Below are 13,926 nucleotides of genomic sequence, written 5' to 3'. Positions count from 1 at the left end.
ACTGCACGTGCACGAACTCAAAAGGCGAGGTGACCTCAGCGCGACATCTGTGAACATTCGCGCTCAGGGCGGCACGCGTTACAGTACTTTGATCGCAACAAAATTTTGATGAGACGATTTTTATAATCATTCAAGTAAGACTGGAGGGTGAGCGCTCAAAAATGTTGAAGTCGGAGAATCAGGACACCCTAGTAAACAGGAACCGACATCCTAGACAACGAGACAGCCACAGCAAGATAAGTAGCATTTACATGCTAATATGGTGTTTCTGTCCTTACGCAATTACATGAACGTTGCTTACACTGGAGTAGCTAGTTCGACATACGATATTTACTTTCTATACACGTACGGACATTTTGATAGTAAGGGATAGGCAACATTATACTACCATTACCTGGCAGCAATCTAATTGGGGCACCAAATGTTAGAAAATATTTTAAGACCGTGGTACATTACTTCTTCAGCTGTCTTACATTTCAAAGGCCGTAGCCTTGATACACCATTATTGACTTATATTTGCCATCCCTTTTTGACTGCAGGTTTATCACATCAACGTGACATTTTGAATTTTAGTCCCGAACTCACTACTAGTTTCACAAAAATACCTCTTTTAGGTGCACAGGACCTCATTTGACATTGTTTAAATAAATTTAAATACAACATTACAACTTAATATATAATATTTTTCTATTTAACTTGCAACACTTCAAGCATATGTGTTCTTCGTGCATTGCCTGTTCTGGTGCGCCTCAGATAGTATACTGAACAATTCATCATTGCTAAGATAATAGTGTGCATAAAAGGCAATGTCCTCACTGACTGTCTCCCTCTTCGTCGCCCGGCCCAAATCGCTAAGGATAGAAACTTGAAATTTGGACAAGGTGTGGATGTTATCGCCCCTCCTATCCGCATCCTCCACTGAGGATGACACGGCGGTCGGATGGTCCCGATGGGCCACTTGTGGCCTTAAGACGGAGTGCTTTTGTGGATGTTATACTGTAAGTGTCGTGAAGAGGGGATTTTTCAAAATTCCGACCTTAAGGGCGTGAATTAGGGAATGAAGGGCTTTTTGAAAAATGTCTCTATTAAGGCAGTTTGGAAGCTAGTTCTACAAAAATTGGTATTTCGTTTCTCAGTCAGCAATAAAGATATATGTGTTTCAGCTTTTAGAACTATGGGGGTGAATGAAAGCTTTTTTGAAAATATTTCATTATTAAAGAACTACGAAAGCAATTTTGAAGCTACATCTGTGAACATTGGTTACAAAAAAATCGAGTTTCAATGTTTTTGGAAATTAAACTTCTAAGGGGGTGAGACTTTTTATGAAATGTTTTCTTATGAAAGCGTTTTTAAAGCTAAATCTATGAAAATTTAATTTAAGCCTCTCAGTTGCAAATAAAAAAAAATACGCGTTTCCCTGTTTTTGCAAATTCAACCCTTATGGTGTGAAACGGGGGATGAAAGTTTTTATGGAAATATTTTATTGTGTAAACATTTTTGAAGCTAAATCTACGACAATTTCTCTGTTAGGAATGATACACATGAATTTCAGTGTTTTTGGAAATTCAACCCCTGAGGCGGTGAAATAGGGTCAGACTGACTCACTGACTCACCATCGCCCATCACAAACGGCTAAGGATAGACAAAATTTGGAGAGGGTGTGGATCTTATAGTGTAGGCACCGTTTACGATGGGACTGTCCGAAATTCCACTGCTAAGGGGGTGAAATTGCAGATGAAAGGCTTTTTGAAAGTATGTCGCTATCAAGGGAATTTTGAATCTAGAACTACGAAACCCGGTATTTGATTTCTGAGTCAGGAAATAAAAAAATACGTGTTTCAGCATTTTTGGAAAGTCTTCCACTAAGAGGATAAAATAGTGTGTGAAAGATTTTCTGAAAATAAATAATTACTAAGGGAATACTAAAGAATTTTTAAGGGTATATCTATGACAGTAGGTATTTGACTTCTCGGTCAGAAATTAAAAAAAAAAAACGTTTTTCAGTGTGTCTGGAAATTCAACCCCTAAGTGAATGTAACAGGGGATGAAAACTTTGAAGAAAGGATTTCGATACATTAAAAAAATTAAAGTTGAGACTTGGAGGCATCGGTGGTCTGCCGGTAATCGTAATTACGAGTACTCATCGTAATTTCAGATGGTCAGATTGTCGGAACTAGGGGCACAAAGACTATTTTTTGATTCTCCGACTAACTGGTAGTGTTAGATCGATCACCTGACGCCTGTAGCACTTACTTAAACTAGACAAGACGTGTAAACGGTAGGACCATATGATATGGAAACTGACTGTACCAGTCACGGAAACGTGTCTAGACCGTAAGGGTAGAGCTGTTGCTGCCGGCTTGCTGGTCCTACGTAAAACTGCTAAGCGTGTCTAATGTTTCTATACAGTCGCTGGGTGGGCAATTTGGTGTGGCAGTAGAAGGTAGCAAAAGGAAAACCGAAGTCTTAAAATTTGCATTTAAGATAGCGTTCAGGCAGGATAATCGTACTAATGTAGCATCATTTGACCATCGCGAAGGACATATTAATAAGCATCCCTGGCGTAGACGAACAACTGAAAGTGCTGAAAGCAAATAAGTCGTCAAGTCCGGATGGAACCCTAGTTCGGTTTTACAAAGAGCTCTTACTCAGCTTACATTTATCTCGATTCTCTCATCCAGCGAAAGGACCCAAGCGACTGGGAGAAAGCGCAGGTGATTCCTTTTCATAAGAATGGTAAGAGAATGGACCCACAAAATTACTTAACATTGGTTGGCTGCAGTATTTTGAATATATTCTTACCTCGAGTATAATAAATTTCCTTGATACAGAAAACCGCAAACTTGCATCGTTTTAGATAGCACCGCTCGTACGAAACACAGATTGCCCTTTTCTCACATGATATGCAGAATTTTATGGCAAAAAGTTAATGTGTACAATTGTAGTTCGATACTACGACAGAGGAGAATGTTCCATGGGTAGAAAACTACAAGAGTAGTCACCGTGAAAAAATTAATTATTCTGGCCCAGAAACCTCCGCTCTTTGTCGTCTCCGCTCACTTGGTTTTTGATTTAATGGAATGTAGAGACACTGCAACAGCAAGATGTAAGATTTTTTTTTAATGTACCTTTACTTACTTTTGTATAGCGTATATCGGGAACTTGGGTGATGGGTGCAATGACGAAGAATCAGTAAGAGCTGCAAATAAAAAAAAAAAATTGGCAGAGAGGGAATATTGTCGGTCGTATTAAGGCGAGCCGTCGGAAATAAAATCCTGGCGGCGGCATACAAGTACTCGCCCGCTGTCCTGGACGGAGTATCGTAAATAAAATGCTTTCGCACGTGACACGCTACAGTAATGAAGCCGCAGATGTTACTAAAATCAAATTCTAATTTTTTAAGAACTTTATCGCTGAAAGTTTTTACAAGGTCCAACAGAACGCAAACTCATCAGCGACGGTACTTTCCGTTGAAAGGGCGGAACAGTTTCACACCACTTACCGTATTTTATTTTTATCTCGGAATTCTTTCATGTTTTCACGATAAAATCAATATCGAAAGCATCTATAAACTTTGCAAATGTTCATAGATCATTCGCAGTCCAAAGGGATCAGTTATTCTGCTCTTTTACACAGGTTGAAGTAAAATAAATTTTTTCTTCAAAATTTCTTGTAACGCTAGTTTTATGTTAATTTTCTTTTTTTCGTAGCAGCTGGCATGACTTTTCTTTTGGAAAAGACTAAAATTGGAGATGTCCAATATATTGTTCGGAATTCTTTCGTGACGAACGCATAGTAATGGTAAAGGGTACCCTCCGCCAAGCACCGGACGGTAGCTGCAGAGTATGTACGTAGATGTAGATTTAACACTTTGGGTTTCAGAGAAAACCGCCGACTGAGCGAAAAGCTCCACTTCTCATAGCCACCATAACTGCACATTTCCACAGTCGTGGACAGGCTACAAAGTTAACGTAGGTTGGCTAGCACTGCCTTCCTATAACCGTCAGCAACGCTTCTCTGGCTCATCTCTGATGTACCCGTGCGCGGGTCCGTTCAAACGTAACATACAGGGCTCCCTTACAATTTCTGAATTCTTTCTTCTTTATTCGTGTCAGAGGTACACTAAACTAAACACATATACAATACATACAAATAAAACTATACAGTAGTCACCCAGAATTGGGTAACTTTGGTAGCACTGGGTGCTGCAGACCGTTAAGTCCTACATGCTACAGATGGTTGGGCATAAGTTACATTTGAAGAGATGCCGGGTTGTCTGCAATTCACCGCATTCGCACAGTGTTGTGGTGGCAGTTGGCAGTCCAGAAGTACAAGCAAATTTCTGAATTAATAGCAATCACTACCACAAAAATCTATGGGCAATACCCCTACATCGTACGTCGTCACTGTCTATTTGGTATCTTTCGCCCGCCCTCGCAACACATAAAATCACAAATAAATTATAGTTAGTATTCAATACTTGGAATACGAGTAGAAATATCTTAAATAGCATCAAAGGTTTGTTGAGCTGTAATCACCCTAATCCAGATAATAGGTCGCCGGTTCTGGATAGTGTGATAAATTACAGCCGTATATCAGATCCCATCTAAGGACAGGAAAATTTTAGCATCCAAAACTTCCCATATCATGTAATTCAATAACCTTAAGGAAAATATTTTATATGGCGCTCTTTTACTTCTCACTTGCACAGCTAACTTGATTCACATTTTATAGGCCTCTTCGGCAGATAATCTATCACTAGAGAATCTTTTATGATGTTTCAATTCGTTTAAAATACATGGTGGCGCACGAAATGTGTTACCAATTGTTTCTTTCACAATTTACGACGCACATTAGATATCCTGCTGGATCTCTACAGCAGTACCAGCAGAGCTTGGAAAAACAAATGAGTTACGAAATGACGTGCAATTCACGATACTTCCGCTAGGAGACTAGTAAGCAGCAATGGCTGACAATGGAAGACTGACGATCGCCAAATGTGTTACTTTTTCATGAAACAAAAAACCTTGTTGTGACTCAGAGGCGTTTTCGACAACAGTTCAACACACGATGGGTCCCTTGCAAGAAGACCATCCACAGGTTGTACGATAAATTGGAAAAGGAAGGAACAGTATTGGAAGCGAAGCGACCTCGGCCTAAACCTGTTTGTTCGCCGGAGAATACTGAAGCGATACGAGTTGCTGTACAGAGAAGTCCCGGGAAATCGTGTAGAAAGGCAGCAGTGCAACTGGGAATATCCAGACGCTCCGTTCAACGCATTCTTAAAAGTGACCTGCCTATGTACCCATACAAGATGACCTGTGCACAGAAGCTCACTGAAGAATACAAGCAGCACAGACTACAGTTTGCTAAGTGGGCGGAGGATAGGGAAGAAACTCTCAACAACGTTTGGTTTTCAGACGAGGCGCATTTTCATTTATACGGTGTGGTTAACAAACGAAATGTACGCTTTTGGGCCACTGAAAACCCACAAGTGCTTCATGAACGACAACATTATGCTCCGAGGGTTACAGCGTGGGCAGCAATTTCCACTCACGGACTTATTGGAGCCTTTTTCTTTGAAGAAACTGTGAACAGCGAACGTTGTTTGAGCCTGCTTCGCAATAGCTTCATTCCACAGCTTCTTGTTACCGCCTTGGCCTTCAACACGCAGTGGTTCATGCAAGATGGAGCAAGGCCACATACTGCAAACACTGTGTTGGAGTTTTTACACGAGCATTTCAACATGCGGATCATTTCACTGAGGTTTCCAGGTCGCTTCAATGACGGACAAAATTGGCCCCCCAATAGTCCAGACCTCAATCCATGTGAGTTTTTTCTTTGGGGGTACCTAAAAGAAAAAAATTTCCCGAAACGTCCACGTGATTTAATGTAGCTCAGAAGACTTATTCTTCAAGCTTGCAGTGAAATTACGGAAGACATGTGCCGTACGGTAATCACTAACTTCAGTGTTCGTTTGAAGGAAGTTAGGAAACGAAATTGTGGACATATTGAGCATGTGATGAGTTAGAACAAATCTCCATGAACGGCTCTTCACTGTAGTATATGTTCCTTTCAGATTGTATTGACAATAAAGCTTATATTCAAAAACAAAATGGTAACACATTTCGTACGCCACCCTATAGTTTTCTGCTGTCGATGATAATTCAAACTGACCAGACGCTGTCGCATTGTGTCTGTTACATGCTCAATGTGGGACATATCTAGTGACAACGTTAGCCAGCGTGTGACACTATGACTCCAACAAGCAGATGACACTTTTTCCATTTGCCGTGATTAAACTGTAGCGTCATCTGCTGGCTGTTGGTGTAGCTATGGTGAATGAGCAATATCCGCCTCTTCTCTCATGCCACCTGCTGGCTGTTTATAAAACGATATTAGGTAACTGTGACCATGCTTCGCAGTGGCTCAGTGTGGCACGATATCAATGGGCAAGTAAAACAAATAATCAAATCACTTTCCAGGTAATTAATCACTTGCACTGATTGATTATGCACATCAATGTGAACGAAAATAGCAGCTTTTCTCTTCCTCTTCAACGCGAAAAACTCGTAATGGGACCCACAAAAACACAGACGACGATTAACTGGAAAGAATGGAAAAAAATGAAATCTATTTTCGACAGCATACAATCGAGTCACTTCATAGCATAGACACAAAAACATGCCCACACTAGAATGCTTCGTTGAGTTAAAATTTCAAGTAAATGGACGAGCTACTTTTCGAGTATTGCGAACACAAATATACCCAGACTAAATTTTTATGTATAAAGATTAACTGCGCACAGCGAGTTCAAACATGGGGAAATTAAAGCATTACATTTCATTTTTCATAGCGAATGTTCAAAATAAATATGTATATAGAAACTACAATTATTTCCTGAATATATACGGTGAAATATTTTATTCGAGTGGCATTTGTTTTTTGTTAAGAAACAAGTGAACACTTTTATGGCCATGGTGGACGTTAGTGTTTAACGAAATTACTAGAACTATCTAAAATGGGAGTCTCTGAAAACAAGTGATAAATTTTACTCCGCTTGTCTTCTTCTTGTTTCCTTACTTCGTCTTCTGCCTTAGCTTTTACTCATAACATGTAAGTGTACCCTATCTGTAACAGTCGGCTCAATAATTATCTTATTTGCTGTATTTCACCACGATAATTATTTTAAAGGTGATCGCTACCTTATCTCCTTATCATGCAAATAGCTTCCATTGCGTTTTGCAAGTATTTTTTGGCGGCAAAATAAGAGTTGTTGCAGGCGGATTGTTCGGCGCGAACGACCGAACACTATTCGTGTTCTTTCGTTAACTGCTTCTTTAATGGGAGCTAGAACCCCTCTGATATATTTCTGTCGATCATTTTCATTACCTTACTAACATTTTTTCGGAAGAACTGTACGGAACTGATCGGTCACCGCCCGTGAACAGTGACGTCAACCAACGTACGTATTGACTTGGTGCGTCCCCAGTTATAAAAAAGAATAGGTGATGGACCTAAACAAGTAAAATTTCAATCAAAGCCACATTTTATCAATGTAATGCATCGCACTGTGCCTTTAAAAACGAATTGTTCCCAATCATCAACGTGGCCTGCATTGTGATCGCGACAAATAACTTACGTAAAATCATATACACATCAAAAAAAGTTTTTCATCACCCTGGTTCCTAGAACTCCTGAAGATAGACGCTGACTGTGGATACTGTATCACAGACACAGTCCCTTTGACTGTTCAGAGATGTCACTAAACCCGCCCAAATATGTAAACAACCATGCATGAGCAGCGCCTATTAGACGGAGGGGGTCCGACAGCCGATCAGTTCCAGTCAATTCATCTGGGATGAGGTCCATGCTCGTGTTCTTGGTAGTTCAACGATGCCTAGACGGTCAATAACGCGGTTCGATCGCGTCCGCATTGTTACTTTGTGGCAGGTAGGGCTCTCAAGAAGTGTCCAGGTGTCTCGGAGTGTGCCAAAGCGATGTTGTTCGGAGATGGAGGAGATACAGAGAGATAGGAACTGTCGATGACATGCCTCGCTCACCCGCCCAAGGGCTACTACTGCAGTGGATGACCGCTACCTACGGATTATGGCTCGGAGGAACCCTGACAGCAACGCCACCATCTTGAATAATGCTTTTAGTGCAGCCAAAGGATGTCGTGTTACGACTCAAAGTGTGCGCAATAGGCTGCGTGATGCACAACTTCACTCCCGACGTCCATGGCGAGGTCAATCTTTGCAACCACGACACCATGCAGCGCGGTGCAGATGGGCCCAACAACATGCCGAATGGACCTCTCAGGACAGCCATCACGTTCTCTTCAACCAGACAATAGTCGGAGGTGTTTGGAGGCAACCCGGTCACGTTGAACGCCTTAGACACACTGTCCAGCGAGAGCAGCAATGTGGAGGTTCCCTGCTGTTTCGGGGTGGCATTACGTAGGGCCGACGTACGCCGCTGATCATCATGGAAGGCGCTGTAACGGCTATTCGATACGTGAATGCCATCCTCCGACCGATAGTGCAACCATAACGGCAGCATGTTGGCGAGGCATTCGTCTTATTGGACGAAAGTTCGCGCCCCCATCATGCACGTCTTGTGAATGAGTTCCTTCAGGATAACGACATCGCTCGGCTAGACTTGAAACCTACCGAGCATGCCTGGGATAGATTGAAAAGGGCTGTTTATAGACGACATGACCCACCAACCACTCTGAGGGACCTACGCCAAATCGCCGTTGAGGAGTGGGGCAGTCTGACCCAACAGTGCCTTGATGAACGTGTGGATAGTATGCCACGACGAATATAGGCATGCATATACGCAAGAGGACGTGCTACTGGGTATTAGAGGTAACGGAGTGTACAGCAATCTGGACCACCAGCGAAGGTCTTGCTGTATGGTTGTACAACATGCAATATGTGTTTTTCATGAGCAATGAAAACGGCGTAAATGATGTTTATGTTGATCTCTTTTCCAATTTTCTGTACAGGTTCCGGAACTCTCGGAACCGAGGCGATGGAAAACTTTTTTTGATGTGTGTATATTTCATTCCGATTCGCCCTGTGAGGAACCATTGATTAAATATCTCATTGAGACGAAGACAACGCTACAGCGTCCTCCACCACGGGAGTCTACCAGAACAGTCGTACGTAAGTTTGCTGGGCGAAATATTGCGATGAGTGTGTTTGAAATGCCCATCGAGCTGTACGAGATTTCCAAGCAGATACTGTGGTGTCACCGCCAGACACCACACTTGCTAGGTGGTAGCCTTTAAATCGGCCGCGGTCCGTTAGTATACGGCGGACCCGCGTGTCGCCACTGTTAGTGATAGCAGACCGAGCGCCACCACACGGCAGGTCTAGAGAGACGTCCTGGCACTCGCCCCAGTTGTACAGCCGACGTTCATAGCAATGGTTCACTGACAAATACGCTCTCATTTGCCGAGGCGATAGTTAGCATAGCCTTCAGCTACATTTGCTACGACCTAGCAAGGCGCCGTATTCAATTGATATTGAGATTCTATTAATGTATCATCAAGAGCGATGTTCTACAAATGTGGATTAAAGTTAAGTATTCCAGAAGCTACGTACTTTTCTTTATAGCATTCATTACGTATCCTGTTTCAGACCTCACGCCAGCCTGCGTGAGTTTAAGCGCGTGCCTTTCGGCTTCCTGTCATTGTGTCTAGGCTGTCTTGTCTAGACACAACAGATACGAAAGCAAACCCATATATTAAAAAAAAAAGAAAAAGAAAAGAAAAACTGACCGCTTGTTTGTAATTACGGGACTGGAGGCATTAACTGCACATGCTTCACTACATCTGCAATGGAATCATGTCAGCATTGTATTCTGAAGCTTCAGATAGGGTCTAACTTGTATATACACGTGAAACACTCAATTTGATCAAGTATTTATAAAAGAACACACATGGCGTACAGTTAAAACTAAGTGGCCGAGAGGTTCTAGGCGCTTCAGTCCGGAACCGCGCGACTACTACGGTCGCAGGTTCGAATCCTGCCTCGGGCATGGATGTGTGTGTTGTCCTTAGGTTAGTTAGATTTAAGTCGTTCTAAGTTCTAGGGGACTGATGACCTCAGATGTTAAGTCCCATAGTGCTCAGAGCCATTTGAACCAGTTACAACTAAGTCAGTACCTCTCCGCCGAGTAATTAAATATTCATCGTTGTTAAAAACTCTTACCCGTTAAACTTGAAGGTTTTTAAATATTTGCTTACGGAGTCCATAATCAAAATGCAGACTTTGAAAATAACGTTCTCTCATGCATTGCCCATGGCAGTCTGTTTAAATTGTTTTCTGCTACGCATATACGTCTAAGTGCTTGCTTGTGGCTTTTGTTCCCTTTATATTCGCTGCTTTCGGGTTAATGTGGTCCAGTTACGTTGTGATCCAGCATCGCATTACACTTCTGTGATTCTTTATTTGCGTTTCATTTTGTGGTAAGGTGCTCTTTCTTGTTTCGGAATTAATTTGTATGTTATTTGGCGATGGAGTCTTCCTCGTTTGTGTTCCAAGAAGTAGTGAGAGTCTCTCGGCCGTATTCAGTCCGACTGCATTTAAACTGGATATAAATTAGTAGTGAGATTAACTTCAAAGCTCGTCCCTACCCGCAGAATTCATTTTTTAGCTGCGCTAGGGGGACTGACGGCGCATTTTATGTCGGTGTGTTGTCCACGTTAGCTAAGGAAAAGGACCTGTTCTGCTACAAAAGTGTATTAACGAACATCTTGTTGGATAAACGCGAAAGCTTATCTTATAGGGAAATGAATATACACCCCAGAAAACCAGCGTCACAGATATAAAGGTGGTTGTACCTGCTCTCCAGAGAACATGAAAATATCCTAATTCACATTATCAATATAACTAAATTATTGCAGCAGCCAATTGTTTCTACGTCTTAAAAAATCCAGATTATAGCAGTTAGCAAAACCCTGCACTGCCGATAATTTCCCAGAGTATTTAGAGATCTCAAGGAAACCTTCAACACTAAGGTTAATGGTGAAGTGGACCGCACCAAGATTTAGTCGCAAAGAAGTGATTTCGCTTCCCAACGAGAATCCCGATTTTTTTTGCCGAAGTCACAGCGAAAAGGTAAAAGAGTATAAGCAAAAAAAGTAAAATTTTTGTGGACCAGGGGACACATTAACAATGAAGTAGGCGCTTAACTCCATTCAATGCAAAATTCTGGTGTACTGTCCTCGATCGAAGTTAAACGAGTTGCTTGATAATGGTTAAATTTGACTGTGGCTCGCTACCGGTTTTCTCGAGATGACCTGGGTTTTATAAAAGTACAGCATTAAGATGGCGGCGAGTTTATGTGTACTGAGGCAGAACCAAGGCATCGCAACCGTACCCCATACTTAAGATGAAACCAGAAAATTTATTAAATTATGAATCACACTTACCAGGAGCAGAACTAAATTGTCTCCACATGTGACCACATTGCTTGTTTTACCGTTACGAGGGGACCAAACGATTATGGAACTTTTGTAAATTTTTATATTTATGATTCTTGGATTTCAAAACTCAGGTGCACTTCTCCTAAAGCACTTCAAAGCAACTCTCAAAAATTCTTCTCAGTTTTCCTACAATGCTTAATATGCTAAAGTAATGTAGCTGTATTTCCACAACCGGTGTGGTTATGTGCGTGCTTGGTGTATGCGTCTGGGTTCGATTCTAGGTGGATTAAAATTTTTAAACAAAGATGCATGTTCTATGAGCATTTATGTGATGTGTAAAATACAAAATCACAGAAGAATTTTTAATTTATTTTTAAATATATAATTCTTTATTAAAAAATTGTTTATAAAACATAGATAATTAAGATTTTTGTTAGCAATTAAAACTGTGCAGTATATAGTTATATAGTTAAAAATTAGAAGATGTGCATTTTTCATAAAAAGTACGATTAAATCTGTTAATTAGTGTGTATTTAATGAATTTTATTTTTAATGACGTAGGTATTCGAAGTGACCGAAAACAACGAACAATCGCACCGACCAATTCGAGATACCATCTAGTACTTCGAAAAAGTAGGCATTGTTCTTTAGTTTTCCACTTCTCCAAACTAAACGAACGGACTAGTAGCAAGGTATAAACGCAACAAACACACTTTGCTTGTTGACGAACATGAGACCTTGTGACAATGACGTCACTCAGGAGCGACTGTCTAAAAACTTATGTACATAGACGGCAGTGTGCAAATTCATTTTTGTATCTCCAAGGTGGCTTCCACTGCAATACACGGAGTTAACCACGGTCAAATTCACGTTTGGCTGACGAGGGTTTGCTGGCCGCGATTAACACTGGTGCACCGCCGAATGCCCTTTACTTTTAACTGTGATCACAGGACCTTGGTTATCTTTCCTTTTAACCAAAGTTGATGCACTCAGCCATAAGAGATGGAAATATGGTCGACAGGCCAAAATCCATTAAAACTAAATAAATAGGGACATCTACCTGAGATGCTAAAGTAGCTGCACTTAAATTTGTGATTAAATCAGAATTAATTACCATATACACATACTGTCATTGAAGGAATTCTTGTACCTTTATTAATAGAATCAGTTTCAAACTATTTAAACACACAATAACAACTGGCCTCTCAATAACTTGTAAGAATTTATGAAACTACTCATTTAGAGTTAGACTAAACAAAACTTTGTGCCTTTCGTCGTTCCACCGTAGGTACATGCCACATGTCGACCAATTTATGCACATAAACAGACTGAGGACTTGGCTTTCATATCTTTGTGTGGGACATGTTGCAAATGAAATAAATAACAATTATATGCAATTACCTTTGCCAGCTCGCCTGGTAGTTGGCTGGAAAGATCTGTACTCAAGAGTTGGTCCTACCTTGACTATGTGGACTTGTACCTCTACCCCGCACTACCAGCGCATGTCACAGTAGTCAGATAGCACATAACTGTGCCCTCAAACAAGTGTGGATAACGAAGGACGATGTTTCGACAGACACACATTCTTCATTCTCCGATAGAGAAAAGAATAACAGCACGTTGGTCCAGTTTGGACGTATTTGGTAATAACGTCGTCATAGTTCAGGTTTCTGCATTTACCGCACGCACGTCGGAAAGACCCGAATGTCACACGAATCCCTTGCCTACATGTCGATGCTTATGTACTCTTCTGTTGCATGTATGCTGCAGTAACGCCCTCAAACGGAAAATTTTTGATCGTCCCCTTTAGATGGGTACTCTTTGAGAGTATTGTGCTAGTAAAATTATGTTCGAAAACGTTTCATTTGGGAACTACCATCTCTAAAATGTAGAGGATGACATATACAGTTTGGAGCACACAGGCTAGGCAAAAGGTAAAGGAGACACCATAAACTGCAGTAGCTCTGAGAATGCTGACACGCTCGGGCAGTGGTTTCCAAACCGCGGGTAATTTCTCCCTCAGGGAAAAATGTGCTTTCCTCTTTTTGGGGGGAGGGTGGTAGAAACCCAAAATTCAATTCTGTCTCCGTCGCAAAACTATTTCGAGAAGATCATATTATCATAAATATTGTAAGATTCTAATACTAATTAGTTCCAACAACAATTTTTCCAAACACTAGCTTTAGTAAGTGACACGATGCTGTGGAGTTTACTGACTGCGAAACGAATGAATGAACATCATCATCTCCACATATCATCCCCTATACAAGTACTAATGCTTTTTACCGTGCATATACGCTGAAGCGTTAAAGAAACTGGTATAGGAATTCGTATTCAAATACAGAGATATGGAAACAGGTAGAATACGGCTCTGCGGTCGGTAACGCCTATATTAGACAACCATTGTTTGGCGCAATTGTTAGATTGGTTACTGCTGCTACAATGGCAGGCTGTCAAGATTTAAGTGAGTTTGAACGTGGAGTTATAGT

This window comes from Schistocerca nitens, chromosome 4 (assembly GCF_023898315.1).
Source record: "Schistocerca nitens isolate TAMUIC-IGC-003100 chromosome 4, iqSchNite1.1, whole genome shotgun sequence".
NCBI classification, from domain to species: Eukaryota; Metazoa; Arthropoda; class Insecta; order Orthoptera; family Acrididae; genus Schistocerca; species Schistocerca nitens.
The sequence above is the reverse complement of the archived record's forward strand: the minus strand, read 5'-3'. Positions refer to the sequence as shown.